The sequence below is a fragment of the Trichoplusia ni genome, chromosome 20 (assembly GCF_003590095.1).
Source record: "Trichoplusia ni isolate ovarian cell line Hi5 chromosome 20, tn1, whole genome shotgun sequence".
Taxonomy (NCBI): Eukaryota; Metazoa; Arthropoda; class Insecta; order Lepidoptera; family Noctuidae; genus Trichoplusia; species Trichoplusia ni.
In genome coordinates, this window is record NC_039497.1 from 4,398,513 (window position 1) to 4,412,713 (window position 14,201).

At 36.5% G+C, this 14,201-nt stretch overlaps 2 non-coding genes across 2 annotated transcripts; both read left to right on the forward strand.

The window, feature by feature from the left end:
- Trnaw-cca lies at positions 1-73 on the forward strand. Its single transcript has one exon. It is a non-coding gene; the product is annotated as a tRNA-Trp (tRNA).
- Positions 74-10,312: 10,239 nt separating this feature from the next.
- On the forward strand, positions 10,313-10,385 carry Trnav-uac. The gene has a single exon. It is a non-coding gene; the product is annotated as a tRNA-Val (tRNA).
- Positions 10,386-14,201: the final 3,816 nt, after the last annotated feature.

Here is a 14,201-nt window from a genome sequence, read left to right on the forward strand (position 1 = left end):
GGCCGCGTAGCTCAGAGGTCAGAGCGACCGATCCCAGCATCGGCGGTCGCAGGTTCGAATCCTGTCGTGGCCACCCAGAAGCATAAAACCTTTTTGTTACTATTAATATTATTTCTTTTAAGATGAAGTTTACACAAGTTATGTTACCAAAATAATATACATAACAAAGGCATTTATATAAGTAACTAAGTCTTATAATAATTTCATTTTTCACTTTTTAGTGGAAAGTTAGTGATTTTTAGTATGGGTAGGCCTACTAAACGCGCTGCCCAAATGAGTTCCTTGCCCCCGTGAAACTGCCCAGAATTCCCAGTGATATTTGTTCGAAAGCCTCCACCCAGTCTGTTACCATTTGAGAGTGATGTTAATTATGGAGGTCATTTTGAATAACCGAATATCTCATCAGAACAAACATCTAATTATGTTTATTTTAGTTTCAGTATTGCGTTTTTTGTAAAACTTTGTAAGTGCCCTTGAACATTATTTTGTTTTCGAAATAGTTTTTATAACCTTTGTAGTGAGTACAGGCGTGATAATATGTTGTGTGATGGCGTAAACAATGCTTAGATATGCTATAGCAACAATTGCGGTTAATCTGCTGTTATTTATTGAAGAGTTCCCCCGAATTCTACAAGATCCCATCATCAGATATTGAAATGGTGATAATGGGACCACACGGGAAGCACAAGCTTTCAAATAAAAAAAGAATCATGAAAATCGGTTCACCCAATCGCAAGTTACGAGGTAACAAACATAAAAAAAAAATACATTCAAATTGAGAACCTCCTCCTTTTTTTGAAGTCGGTTAATGAACTAAATTGTTTATCATCAGAGTGAGTTGAACTTAAAAATTGAACTTTAAAATACAGTTTGAACTTAAGACTAAGGTAAATGTACCAGTAGTTGATACTATAGTGGAAAAAAAACACGTTTTCTCTAATATATATTTTTTTATTTATGGTACAATATGTTAAGTAAGTAACATATATTAATCAGTCTTTTGTCTCACTTACATTGAACTTAAGTAAAGAAAATATGTGTTCTTATTTTTAATATATATATTTTATGAGAAGGCTAAAAATGTACCAGTAATTGATCGGCAATTTTTCGATTGTCCCAGTAATTGACTATGAGTTTTTCCAACTAGTGACCTAGTACTTGATAGGTATAATCTTAAAAAAAAAACAAAATCAGCTTAAAAAAAAAACATTAAGTACTTAATAGCAGAAAATAATTTCACAAAACTTCTTAAAATCACGTAAATTTAACAGTTTTTTTATTAAAATATTTAACTTCAACTCGAAACAAACCGAAAAACTTAAAAAATAGTCAAATCATCAGTAGCGTCGCTATTGAGATCATCAGTACTACCACCAGAAGGCTTCCATGTTTCACATTCAGATTCGCTACTCGAATCAAACAATGTCCTTGTAACTTTCTTTATAGAAGTCAATTCTTTTTTTCTTTCTGTCTTTTTTGGACGGCCTTTATCTTTTTTGTTTTTGTTAGGTTCTTCTCTTTCTAGCTTTTTCCTTTTCTTTCCTCAGCCCTAATCTGTTTCTGTTCAAGTTGTTCAAGCTTTTTTTTCTCTTTATTTTCATGGTACTCTTGCCACTTTTCTGATGTGATTACTGCGGGTATTTTCTCATTTTTCCTCTTCTTTTTGTTATTTTCCTTTTCTTTTGGCCAAAACAAAGACTTTTTAAATGGTGTAGGAATGATAGGTTTTGCAGTGCTTGTTGATGCTATTGGTTGTGTAGGACTTAAGGGAAGAGTAGACTGGATGACAGGAGACGTAAGGACAGATGGTTGTAGATTAACAATCACTTCAGTTGTTTGTTCATTTGCTGGTGTTGCTTTGTCTTTTCCGATTACATCTAAATTTTTCAAAACCTCTGTCACTTCCGAAGCGTTCAAAAAGTTGTGAGTTTGAAGGGAAGGTGTTATTAAGTCTTCTGAAGCCCCTAAAGCTTCTGAATTTAGCTCTGCAATACTAGAATTCTCTTTATTGTTCTCATCAATTAAATTGTCTTCTTCGTCAGTCAGAATACCTCCTTGGTTTGAAGACCCTGACTCTGATTGCAAAAGTTCGTCGTATTTATTCTTGATGTTTCTCCAAAATTCAAATAGTGATTGATCGTGGACGTCTCCTTTCCATTCTTCAGTGTTTCGAAAAGTTTTAAGTTTGTCCTGTCCAATATTATTTTCAATGAAAGCAAGCCCCTCTCTCATTTCTTTTAGACTTCTGTTTCGATCTTCTAAGTATTATTTCTCAACGTTGGCTGAAGTACTGCCTCAAAATTCCATGGACATAGTCCACATTTTCGGAAACCACTTTCAAAGAGGGATTTTTTTAAAGATTTCTCTAGAACTTGTTGTAAAAGTGGGGCAAAGTGTACTTTTCTGAGTCTAGGGCTATCCATGTTTTGTAAGCGCCAATTTTGGACATCAGTTTTCCAGGCTGATTTAAGAGTTCTAAATACAGAAACATCCATGGGTTGTATTAAATGTGTGGCATTAGGATACAATGCCACTAGAACTATACCATTTTCAGAGCAAAACTTACTGGTTTGTAGCGTCAAATGTGAAGTATGTCCATCTATGAATAATATCGTTGGCTTTTCGATATTGTTCTCGATAAGCCATGGATTGAAAATATTTGCGATGTACTCAAAAAATGTTTCACCCGTCATCCAGCCATTTTCTGAACGTCCAATACCCCAGTTTTTTGGTACGCTAATAGCCAAATCTCTAGGGATTCTTGCATATTGGTAAACAATCATAGGAGGTGGTAGATCGCCCGCTGTATTTCCAGTCAGAAGAACTGTAAGACACTCCTTTTCATCGACATTCACTTTCTGATAAACTGTTTTATTGCCTTTTGCTGCCAGTACTTTGTTACCCTTGGGGTTTAGAAAAAAAGCGGTTTCATCACAATTAAACACCCTTTTTGGATTTTGGATGACAACTTCTAAATTTTTTTCATTCAGGAACTCTGAAATTTCTGTAAACCATTTGCTTAATTTTTCATTAGTGACAGCAGCTCTGGGTTCTGTTAAATTTTGGGATGTTCTTAGGCTTATCTCTGGGTGTCTTTTTTGAAAGGACTCATACCAGTGTCTTCCGGGTCTATTATTTTTGAAGGGAGTTTTGATATTTAATTCAGTGACTAATTTACATACACTGTCTTGTAACTGCTGCACAGTTACGGGAAATCCAGCTTTAGCCATCTCTAAGATCCAAAAAACAACGAGATTCTCCTGCTCTGTAGATAAATATGACACTGGACCCATACGGCGTTCAAGAGGGGTTTTGCCATGCACTTTATAAGATAGAGTGCTGTAAGGAATACTATATTTTTTTGATGTAGCGGATATTGAAGTCCCAGACTTTACCTCATTATAAGCTTTCATCATATCCTCTTCGGAATAACTTAACATTTTTCCTTTAATTGGAGGCATTTTTTACTAAATTTATCAGTTTAATGAGTACCTGCAAGAAAAAACCACCAGCTTTACTTTTGTACTAGTATTTGATATTTTGTGTTCCAGTAATTGATACCCCCTATCAAGGACTAGGTAGAAGTCACTTAGAAAGACTTAATTTAAAACCAAGATAATTCAATCTTATGCTTACTGTAATACTATATAAAAATCGATCGAGTCGAGCAAATCAGAATATACCTAGTAGATGACAGTAGTATCAAATACTGGAAATCAGGTGTTTTTTGTCCTAGTAATTGATACCCTTGTATTTCGTTTAAATAAAATGAATACTATTATAACACAAAACATTTAGGTATTCCATACATTCCCAAATATAATAATTTAAATACTTACCACTTTATAAGCCTTAATTTAGAGTAACGCAGTTGGAAAAAACTAAGGTCCTTAGCAAATTCGCTAACGTAAACAAACTTGGCGAGCACGCGACGACACTATTGGTAACAAACTCAAAATGTAAATAGTTGACAGCCAATCACAAAGAAAGTAATTCCAGATTGGATTAAGAGATGTCGCTACTAGTATAATTTACAAACTTTTCGTTGATGTCAGTAGAGGAATTCTTATTTTAATGAGTTAAAGTTTATTTTATCAACTATTGGGGCGGTATCGAGCATTGGTACAATTACCTTACACATCGAGGTTAACTCTTGTTAAGTACAAGGTACACGAGTGAAACAACGGCTTGCTAGTAACGCACTGGCCTTTATTTTAAACAAACGTTAATGTGCGTAGGCACACGCACACATACTCAACACTCCTCCCCACCAGCTCAGACATACAAATTAATAACTAATATACTAACTTAATACAACATACATGCTAATAAAATACTTTGTAATTGACGCTCGGAAGATTGCGTCTCGACCGCCGTGTAGGTGGTGGCTCAACCGTTTGCTGATCCGGTGCTGCTTCTTCTAAGTGACCAGGGCTAGGCGAGCCGGAACATGCTTCCTCATATTCCTCCTCTCCCCCAAATTGATCTGGTGATGGAAGCGGAAGCGTTCCTTGAGGTGACTCGGCAGCCATATTATCAGCACTATTCTGGTCTTGTATTTCTGAAGTTGGGTCACCAGTTAGCTCCTCTATGTCTATATCTGTGTCTTTTGGTTTGGTTTTGCAATCGTCGCCTTTAAACAGTATAATTTGGTTTTTATGTTTTCTTTGTATTTTTGAAGTACTACCGTCTTTGATTAAATATATTACTTTGCCAATTCTTTTTAACACTGTTCCTTTACAACACGAAAACTTACTATTTACTGTTTGATTTTTATAATATACTTTGTCACCGGGAGCAAAGACTTGTATATTCTGTCCTCTCGTCTTATTTTGCAAACACTGTTTACGTTTGACCACATTAGCAAGAGCCGAAGATGAAGATGACGGTGACTCGGGTTTAATTAGATCTAGCCGCGTCTTTAGCTTCCTACCGTAGACCAGCTCGGCTGGTGAAAACCCGGTTGTTGTGTGAACGGAATTTCTATAGTCAAACAAGTATTTCAAAAGTAAGTTATTTGAATTCCGCGCTCCACAACCCGTAAGGAAGCTCGTTTTGATACCTTTTTTAAATATCTTAACATAGCTTTCCGTCTGTCCGTTGCTGGCCGCGTGGTATGTTGGTGACGTCATGTGCGAAATTCCGTTCACCCTACAAAAAACCTCAAACTCATATGACGTGAATGAAGTACCATTGTCGCTAACCAGAGTATGTGGGATACCAAATCTAGACATAAACTCGTATAATTTATCTATTGTCGCTGATGTTGACGTATCGCCTCTCATGTTATAAACCTCGACCCACTTTGTATATGCATCTACTACCAGTAAAAAGGAGTTACCGTTTATAGGTCCCATGAAATCTATGTGTATCCGGTAAAAAGGCGTTGCAGGATATTCCCAGTGTGCGATCGGTGCCCGCGTCGGTGATGGCCGCAGCTGCATGCAAACGTCACATGCCCCTATCATCCGCTCTAACGCGGCGTCTATCCCCGGAAACCACACACGCGCTCGCGTCTCTGCTTTTGTCTTAACAATACCTAAATGAGACTGGTGCAGTTCCTTTAATATTTTTCCATGCAACTTTTCCGGAACTACTACTTTGTGCCCTCTCATAATACATCCTTGTTCATACGATAATTGCGTCTTACAAGCAAAGTACGGCTTAATCGCATCATCATCTATTTTTCTTGGCCATCCATTCAACACGAAATGTACCACTCTGTTCAAGGTCGCATCTGTACTTGTCGCCTCGCGTAATAAGTTTACGGTTACAGGCAGACTGCCTTCTACCACGAAATTAATGTACGAGGCTCGATCGAGGTCTGGCATCGTTGCATCTTTTTCCCGCCCGTCTCGATCCGTCCCTGCCCCCTCCGGTAAACAGGCGCGAGATAAGAAGTCCGCGCTGTTATTAGCGCTACGAACATATTCAATTTTATAATTATAGCCGCTCAAAAATAATGCGTATCTTTGTAGTCTGTTCGCTGATACTTCTGGAATACCACGCTGTGGTCCGAAAATCGACAATAATGGTTTGTGATCGGTGCGGAGAATGAAAGGAATCGCCCTACCGTATAAATATTGGTGAAATCGCCTTACACCAAAAATAATTGCGGTCGCTTCCTTTTGAACTTGTGAGTAACTTTTCTCCGCAGCACTAAGTGTTCGCGACGCAAACGAAATCGGTCTCTCCGACCCATCGGCTTCTAATTGCGATAATATTGCAGACAGGCCTAACGGTGATGCATCCACGGTTAAAATTATAGTTGACTCTGGGTTGAAGTGAGCTAAAACTTGATTTGAAGCTAAACTTTTTTTAATAGTCAAAAACGCATCGTCATGCTCCTGTGTCCAACACCACTTGCTACCCTTTCTCAGCAAGTTATACAAGGGACATAAAATCGCTGAGGCGTTTGGGACAAAGTTCCTATAATAATTAACAAACCCCAAAAATGACTGTAATTGATTGACGTTGTTATTATCTTCATCCATAATAACAAAGCGTGAACACTGTCTTGGATTTAGTTTTGTACATTGTGTACATTTTTCAATAAAAACCTTACCCGTAATGTATTTTGGAACCTTGTGTGTCTCAATTAATTTTGCAAGCACTTTTTTCCTGTGAGGTTGTGTCTGTTTCAATCCAATCTCAAACATTTCTCTCGAAATTGTAATTACCATCTTCATCTTTATGCTTTACTTAGTTCGTCTGTCATCGTTATCCAAACTGTTCGTGTCTGAAGTTCCATGAAGTAAATTTGCTAACACTTTGGTTGTTCATCTGTTGATAGCAAAGAACCAATCCTATGATGGATCTGTCCTTGGATTGTAGACTTAGTGGAATGTAACAAGTCGCTTTGTTTATCAAAATGTCATTAATTAGCTAGCACGTACAACATATTCTACATTAGGTGAGATCGCAGTTGTTTAAATAGTTTCAAAAAAGCTGTCTGTTTTACGTACCATTATAAAAGGTCAAGGACAACTTTATAATCTGTATTTTTATACCTAACAAGAAATTAAGGGACTGCGTTAAATTCCTACAATAAGATAAAATAATAAATTAAGTCATATTGCCATGATACCGTCTCTTGCGGTAGTCAAGTGTGACGCAAAATAATTGCGTTCATTTGCTGCTGACATTATTCTATCGGAAGGACTGTTGTAATACTTTCTAACGGACATTCATAAACAGTACATGTCAATGAATTGAATGCCATCTCTGCCTTGTACAAAATTGTGTAGAATGCAGCAAGTTTTGACTGTTATATCAGCAAAATCGACTGACAACAAGGGATCGAAGGAAAATTCGCCATTTATTACAAAGAATACCGAAAGTGCATTCAACCATACGTCATGCTCTCGTGTGTCGGAATTTTTAAAATTAAATGGTAAACATTCGGGATCATCGGTTATATCGGTATGCGAGGTAAAAATACTGTTTGACCAACTGCTGGCCAGTCAAAACTATTGCGACGATGACATTATTGCGTAGAAATTTGATTTGAAGTCGGGTCCCGTTGCATAAATTTGGTGGTGTAAGATTTCGAAGTAATATAATTGGGGCACCTATTTTTAACTTGAGGGAGTACGGGGAACACCACTTGGGTTCAAAGACTTGAGAACCTCCAGTGGGTAATGGACCGTATCTTCTCGTTCCACTACATTATCCATAGATGTGTAGGTAACTATGTCTCCTGGAAGTTTACTTAAAATTAGGTCGTTAATTTCGTCCACGCTACTGTTGCTCGCTGCCAGAATTGCCCTTCGACACATCCATTGATGATCTTTATTTTCTATTGTATTTATATTTAATTTTCATATTTGTATTTAATTTTAAGGTGTCAACAAACTTCCATAGTGGGGAACTTTTAAGGCAGGACTTTACAATGTCTGCCCTAGTTACCCTTACTGTTACTGGTAAAGTTTGTCGAAAGTCCCCAGCAAACATGACGGTAATCCCATCCATGATTTTTTCACAACTTCTAATATCTCTGAGAGTCCTATCTAGAGCCTCTACATGATCTCTGTGGATCATGGTGCTTTCGTCCCAGTTTACCTCTTGCAGCACTTTTCCTGAAGGACCATTTTTACGTATGGAGCACACGCTATCTTTCTGTAAAGACACTATTGAGGGCAGTTTAAAAGTGGAATGAGCTGTACCTACGTCCACCTGCTCATAAAGTTGTAGCGATTCCTGATGACGCTACTGCCAAAGCTAGCTTTCCCTGAGACCTTACTTTTGCTAGATAAGATTGGTATTTTCCTTCACTAAAACACACACTTTGCATGACACTATAATCGCGGTCACCTGGTCATTAACTAATTTTGGTTCATTTTGGGTAATGTTCTCATTTATATCATACGGTTTTCGCAACGCTGCTTCTAACTGATCCAGATGATTAAGTGAATTTATCCTTTTTGATACAGGTAGCCCATGAAAAAGCGGCGCGGGGAGCAAAATGGGTTACAAGTACAAAACAAAATTTTACAACTGCTTCAAGACGTACAGACTCAAAACTCTTACAGTTAAAGCGAAAATATTCTATGTATAGTACAATATTTATCTACAAATTACACGGACATTCCTCAATATTGGAAACTCAAACCCACGTATTCTGTGCCTGTAACTCAGTCATGTCCTCGAAACCAACTCATAACACTCTCCGCTAATTCTCAGCCGGATTCATCCTCTTCTTTGAATCTATTGCATCTACGAGTTCTCATTTTCAAATCAAACCCAAACGTCTCCTCACCACCGCCACAGACAAGTCCTCAAAGTAACCTTCACTCTTCTACATACACACAGTCCGGTACATGATGAAGACTCAGCCTCGAGTAGTGTTCAGTCATACATTTCGCAGTTTGCACCTGATTCTAATGATCATTCAGAAGTTTATATTTGCCGGGAGACAAATTATTAAATTCATGCTGCCATTGAAAACTAAAATAACATTGCATTTTGTGTCACCTTTCGTATGCGCACTACACTTTAGCAACGAGACGTGACAATGACTAACACTTTATCGTCACGCTGACAAAAGTCACCAGAGTGCGCTAGCTCTTATGTGAAAAAATATTTCTACTGTCAGGATTGTCATAGTGACGTTGTGTATGTAATTACGTTAATTATGCTGCAATCCTTAAATAGCGGTCCGAGAAAGCTTCTACCTATTGTAACGAGCATCTTCAAAGGCGTGAAAGTGATTTAAATCTGACAAATGAACGCAAGAATATTAACATTTACAGTGAGTATTCATTTTTCTTACTTTCACCCATAATAACAAAGCGTGAACACTGTCTTGGATTTAGTTTTGGAGATGTAAATATTTCAATTAAAACCTTACCCGTAATGTATTTTGACATCTCGTGTGCCTCAATTAATTTTGCAAGCACTTTTTTCCTGTGAGGTTGTGTCTGTTTCTAATCCAATCTCAAACATTTCTCTCGAACTTGTAATTACCATCTTCATCTTTATGCTTTACTTAGTTCGTCTGTCATCGTTATCCAAACTGTTCGTGTCTGATGGCTCTCTTTTATTTTTTTTTCACTTTCTTTAAGCACTTTTTTGAAGACCGTAAGGTCTAAGGTCGAAGACTAGACTAAACTAGAAGACTAGACCTTTTCGAAGAACCTCACCCTTTTTGTAGTTCTTCATCTTTTGTAATTATCACAGTTAGGTTGATTTCCCATCACTCGCCGGCAATATTGTGAGCGAAATGTAGGCGGTTGTTCCATACTTTTCGTTCATTTACGTATCACAATGCACAAAAATGACAATTTATTAGTCTAAACGTCGCCTTAAAGCTAAAAAGTGATTACAAGAAAAGCTGTTTTTACACGCTTTTTATTAGCTTCACCTGTATGTTTGTTTGTAACCGACTTCTTTGGGCGCGATTTTGACCCACTTTAAACGGCCAGATTTCGTTCAAACTTTGTAGATTTATTGAGGACCGATGACAATACACTAATTTCATAAAATTATTCCATTTTTTAATTTCCACAATTTGATTTTTGTTAATTTATATAAAAAAAAATCGATCGTAAAGCACTCTCTGATGCTTCGCATCATGAGTCGTGCAATAGTTTAAAATTAAAAAAAACAAGCTATTATAAATAAGCCAAACTAAAAAGTAAAAAATAATTTTTTTTAACACTATTTTCTTAATTTAATTTAATTTTTTAGCCCGGTTTTCTATAAAAAGCGTGTTTTTTAAAACTATTATACTGATTATCTCAAAAGAGTTTCGAAGACTGGTTTTATTGATTTTCTCCGCCTTGTAGTCGGTAATTTGAAATATGTTCACCACGGCCCGTTAGCTCAGTTGAGAGAGCGTCGTGCTTACAGTACGAAGGTCGTGGGTTCGATCCCCACACGGGCCAAATCTATTTCCACACATGCCTCCTTTTGATATTTTGTCAATGTTTCGTGATGTTTATTCATTAATCAGTAATTAATATTATTCTATAAACTGTATGCAAAATATGTTTCTTTGTGTCGTATATTTTCATCACGTTTTGCCAGTGCCGTGTAATGACAATTTAGATATTGTGCCAGCTTCAAACCAAAATCGGCAAAATTACATGCGAGATGATTAATTATAACTAGCTGCTGCCCACAACGTGGTCTGCGTGTAAACTTTTACTGAAATCCATACTCACAAATATTATACATGCGAAAGTGTCTCTGTCTGTCTGTCAAAGGACAGGGCGAGCCTCCAGTTACGACTGAAGTTTACTGTTAGGTTAGGTTAGAACTGCGACCTTCTATGAAACTAGAAACGGCTCGCATTGCGATACTGTTGGCATTTACAGTCAGCCGCTCACTCACTCATTATATAACCCTAATTTATACATTTTGACACTTGAAATTGTAATTTACAGTCACTCGTTCATTTCTTTTTCTTTATGCGTCGCATAAAAAATAGTACCTAATTAAATATGTACGCGACTTCGTCCATTTTTACTGTGGGAATGGTAGTTTTTATTATTTTTCTGCAGATTTATGTTCAAACAGTGATTCCCTAAGATATTGAATGAAATTAAATAACACTATGTTTATCAAAAGAACATCCTTTGAGAATTTCTGAGATCAGAGCGTTCAAACAAACAAACTTAAAATTCACAAAAGCTAAAAAAACCGCTACAAATTCATTTCCTCGTAAATGACTTTTGCTTACTTGGATAAAGGTTTGCGATTTCAAACAAAACACACGCCAGTGACGTCATGCCCGAAATGAAAGAGATAGAACAACAACCAGACAGAGAACGGTATACAAGAAAACATTATTTTATTGAAATTTCACGTTTTGATATCCCAAGCTGTGAGACTTGAACAGAAACAAAACACACGTCAGTGACGTCATGCCCGAAATGAAAGAGATAGATATGAGATTAGAACGAGATAAAAAAGGCATCGAAAGTGTATTTTATCCTTTAGTGGTAAGATAGATCTTCCACAACAAATTGTACCAGTGACGCCGAGAAAACAAAACACACGCCAGTGACGTCATGCCCGAAATGAAAGAGATACATTAGGAAAGACGAACGAGACAAAGAACTGCAGTCGTAAATGAAAAGCATCGAAAATGCACCGTATGCTTTAGCGGGTAAGATTGATATTCCACAATCAACTGTACTAGAAAGTACTAGAAATGAAGTGAAAACAAAACACACGCCAGTGACGTCATGCTCAAAAGGAAAGAGACAGTGTAAAGATTAAAAAAGCGTGTTAAAAAGAGATAGATATAAGTGCGTGATAATTTTAAAAAAGAATTTTAAAATATATTGTTCGAATTCCGGCGTTACTTAAACTATGTGGAGCTATATATTAGCTGGGAAAAAATATAAATAAATTTAAAATTTTATCATGCATGCTAAAATAAACCTTAAGTGATATTAATATGTCTCACTTTTAAAATTTTCTTTGATATTAAAATGACTAATAAATTTCTTATTTGTCTGAGGGTGAGGAACCATTTTATTAACCGATTTCAAAAAAAGGAGGAGGTTCTCAATTCGACTGTATTTTTTTTTTATGTTTGTTTCCTCGTAACTTGCGATTGGGTGAACCGGTTTCTTGATTCTTTTTTTATTTGAAAGCTTGTGCTTCCCGTGTGGTCCCATTATCACCATTTCAATATCTGATGATGGGATCTTGTAGAAATCGGGGGAACTCTTCAATAAATAACAGCAGATTAACCGCAATTGTTGCTATAGCATATCTAAGCATTGTTTACGCCATCACACAACATATTATCACGCCTGTACTCACTACAAAGGTTATAAAAACTATTTCGAAAAAAAATAATGTTCAAGGGCACTTACAAAGCTTTACAAAAAACGCAATACTGAAACTAAAATAAACATAATTAGATGTTTGTTCTGATGAGATATTCGGTTATTCAAAATGGTCTCCATAATGAACATCACTCTCAAATGGTAACAGACTGGGTGGAGGCTTCCGAACAAATATCACTGGGAATTCTGGGCAGTTTCACGGGGGCAAAGAACTCATTTGGGCAGCGCGTTTAGTAGGCCTACCCATACTAAAAATCACTAACTTTCCACTAAAAAGTGAACAATAAAATTAATTTTTGAAAAAAATAAAAACCGACTTCAAGACTACACTAACAATATATACAATTGAACTAAAAAGTATAAAATAATATTTTAATTACAAGCCAAAGAACATTAAAGGAAAATCAACGAAATAATTGATACTTATGTATACTATTTACATTTTAAAATCAGTTATTTTTGAGGTCGGTGCCAAATGCGGGCAGACGCGTGAGGGCAGGAGACGCTGATGGGTGTGTTTTATGTTTGTATGCTTCTTTTTTGTGTTATTAATAGATAAATTATTTTATTGTGTTCTTTTCAATTATCGGTTGTTTTTCAATTATTTATGTAATTTCTTTTTGTGTCATTACTATATTGTTTTTGTTTTGGCTGGCACCGACTCCAAAACTAACTGATTTTAAAATGTAACTAGTATGCATAAGTCTCAATAATTTCGTTGATTTTCCTTTAGTGTTCTTTGGCTTGTAATTAAAATATTATATTATACTTTTTAGTTCAATTGTATATATTGTTAGTGTAGTCTTAAAGTCGTTTTTTATTTTTTTCCAAAATTAATTTTATTTTTCACTTTTTAGTGGAAAGTTAGTGATTTTTAGTATGGGTAGGCCTACTAAACGCGCTGCCCAAATGAGTTCCTTGCCCCCGTGAAACTGCCCAGAATTCCCAGTGATATTTGTTCGAAAGCCTCCACCCAGTCTGTTACCATTTGAGAGTGATGTTAATTATGGAGGCCATTTTGAATAACCGAATATCTCATCAGAACAAACATCTAATTATGTTTATTTTAGTTTCAGTATTGCGTTTTTTGTAAAACTTTGTAAGTGACCTTGAACATTTTTTTTTTCGAAATAGTTTTTATAACCTTTGTAGTCAGTACAGGCGTGATAATATGTTGTGTGATGGCGTAAACAATGCTTAGATATGCTATAGCAACAATTGCGGTTAATCTGCTGTTATTTATTGAAGAGTTCCCCCGATTTCTACAAGATCCCATCATCAGATATTGAAATGGTGATAATGGGACCACACGGGAAGCACAAGCTATAATAAAAAAAGAATCATGAACATTGGTTCACCCAATCGCAAGTTACGAGGTAACAAACATAAAAAAAAAATACAGTCGAATTGAGAACCTCCTCCTTTTTTTGAAGTCGGTTAAAAAGGTATTATGCTGATCAATCGGGTTCGAAAGGATCAAAATATATATGTGATGGTGCGTGTAGGTAACTAGCTCCAGGCCAGATGGAGGGATTTGGACTGGTAAGAACGTAAGTAGTTGATGGCGGAGCGGTGCGGTGCGGCAATATATATGATAAATATTATAATTACGTCAAACTACACGGACTCACCAGCCGCAAGATCACGGCACTCCAGTTATTGGAACACTGCACTCCTTGAGGGTCTACTGAAGGTTATTTTCACAAAACAAGAACGAAGTTTGCGGAGGCACAATCACGCGGAGGAGATGAAAAAAATTGACATCTTGAATTTTAACGGCTAACACGATTGTCTATGACTGGCGATGCGGCATCAACTATGGTCTTCTATCGGAACCAAAACAGTCGTAGGGCCATTATGCAGTGCGGGTCTTTGCCGGCAGATGACGCAATTAAAAAT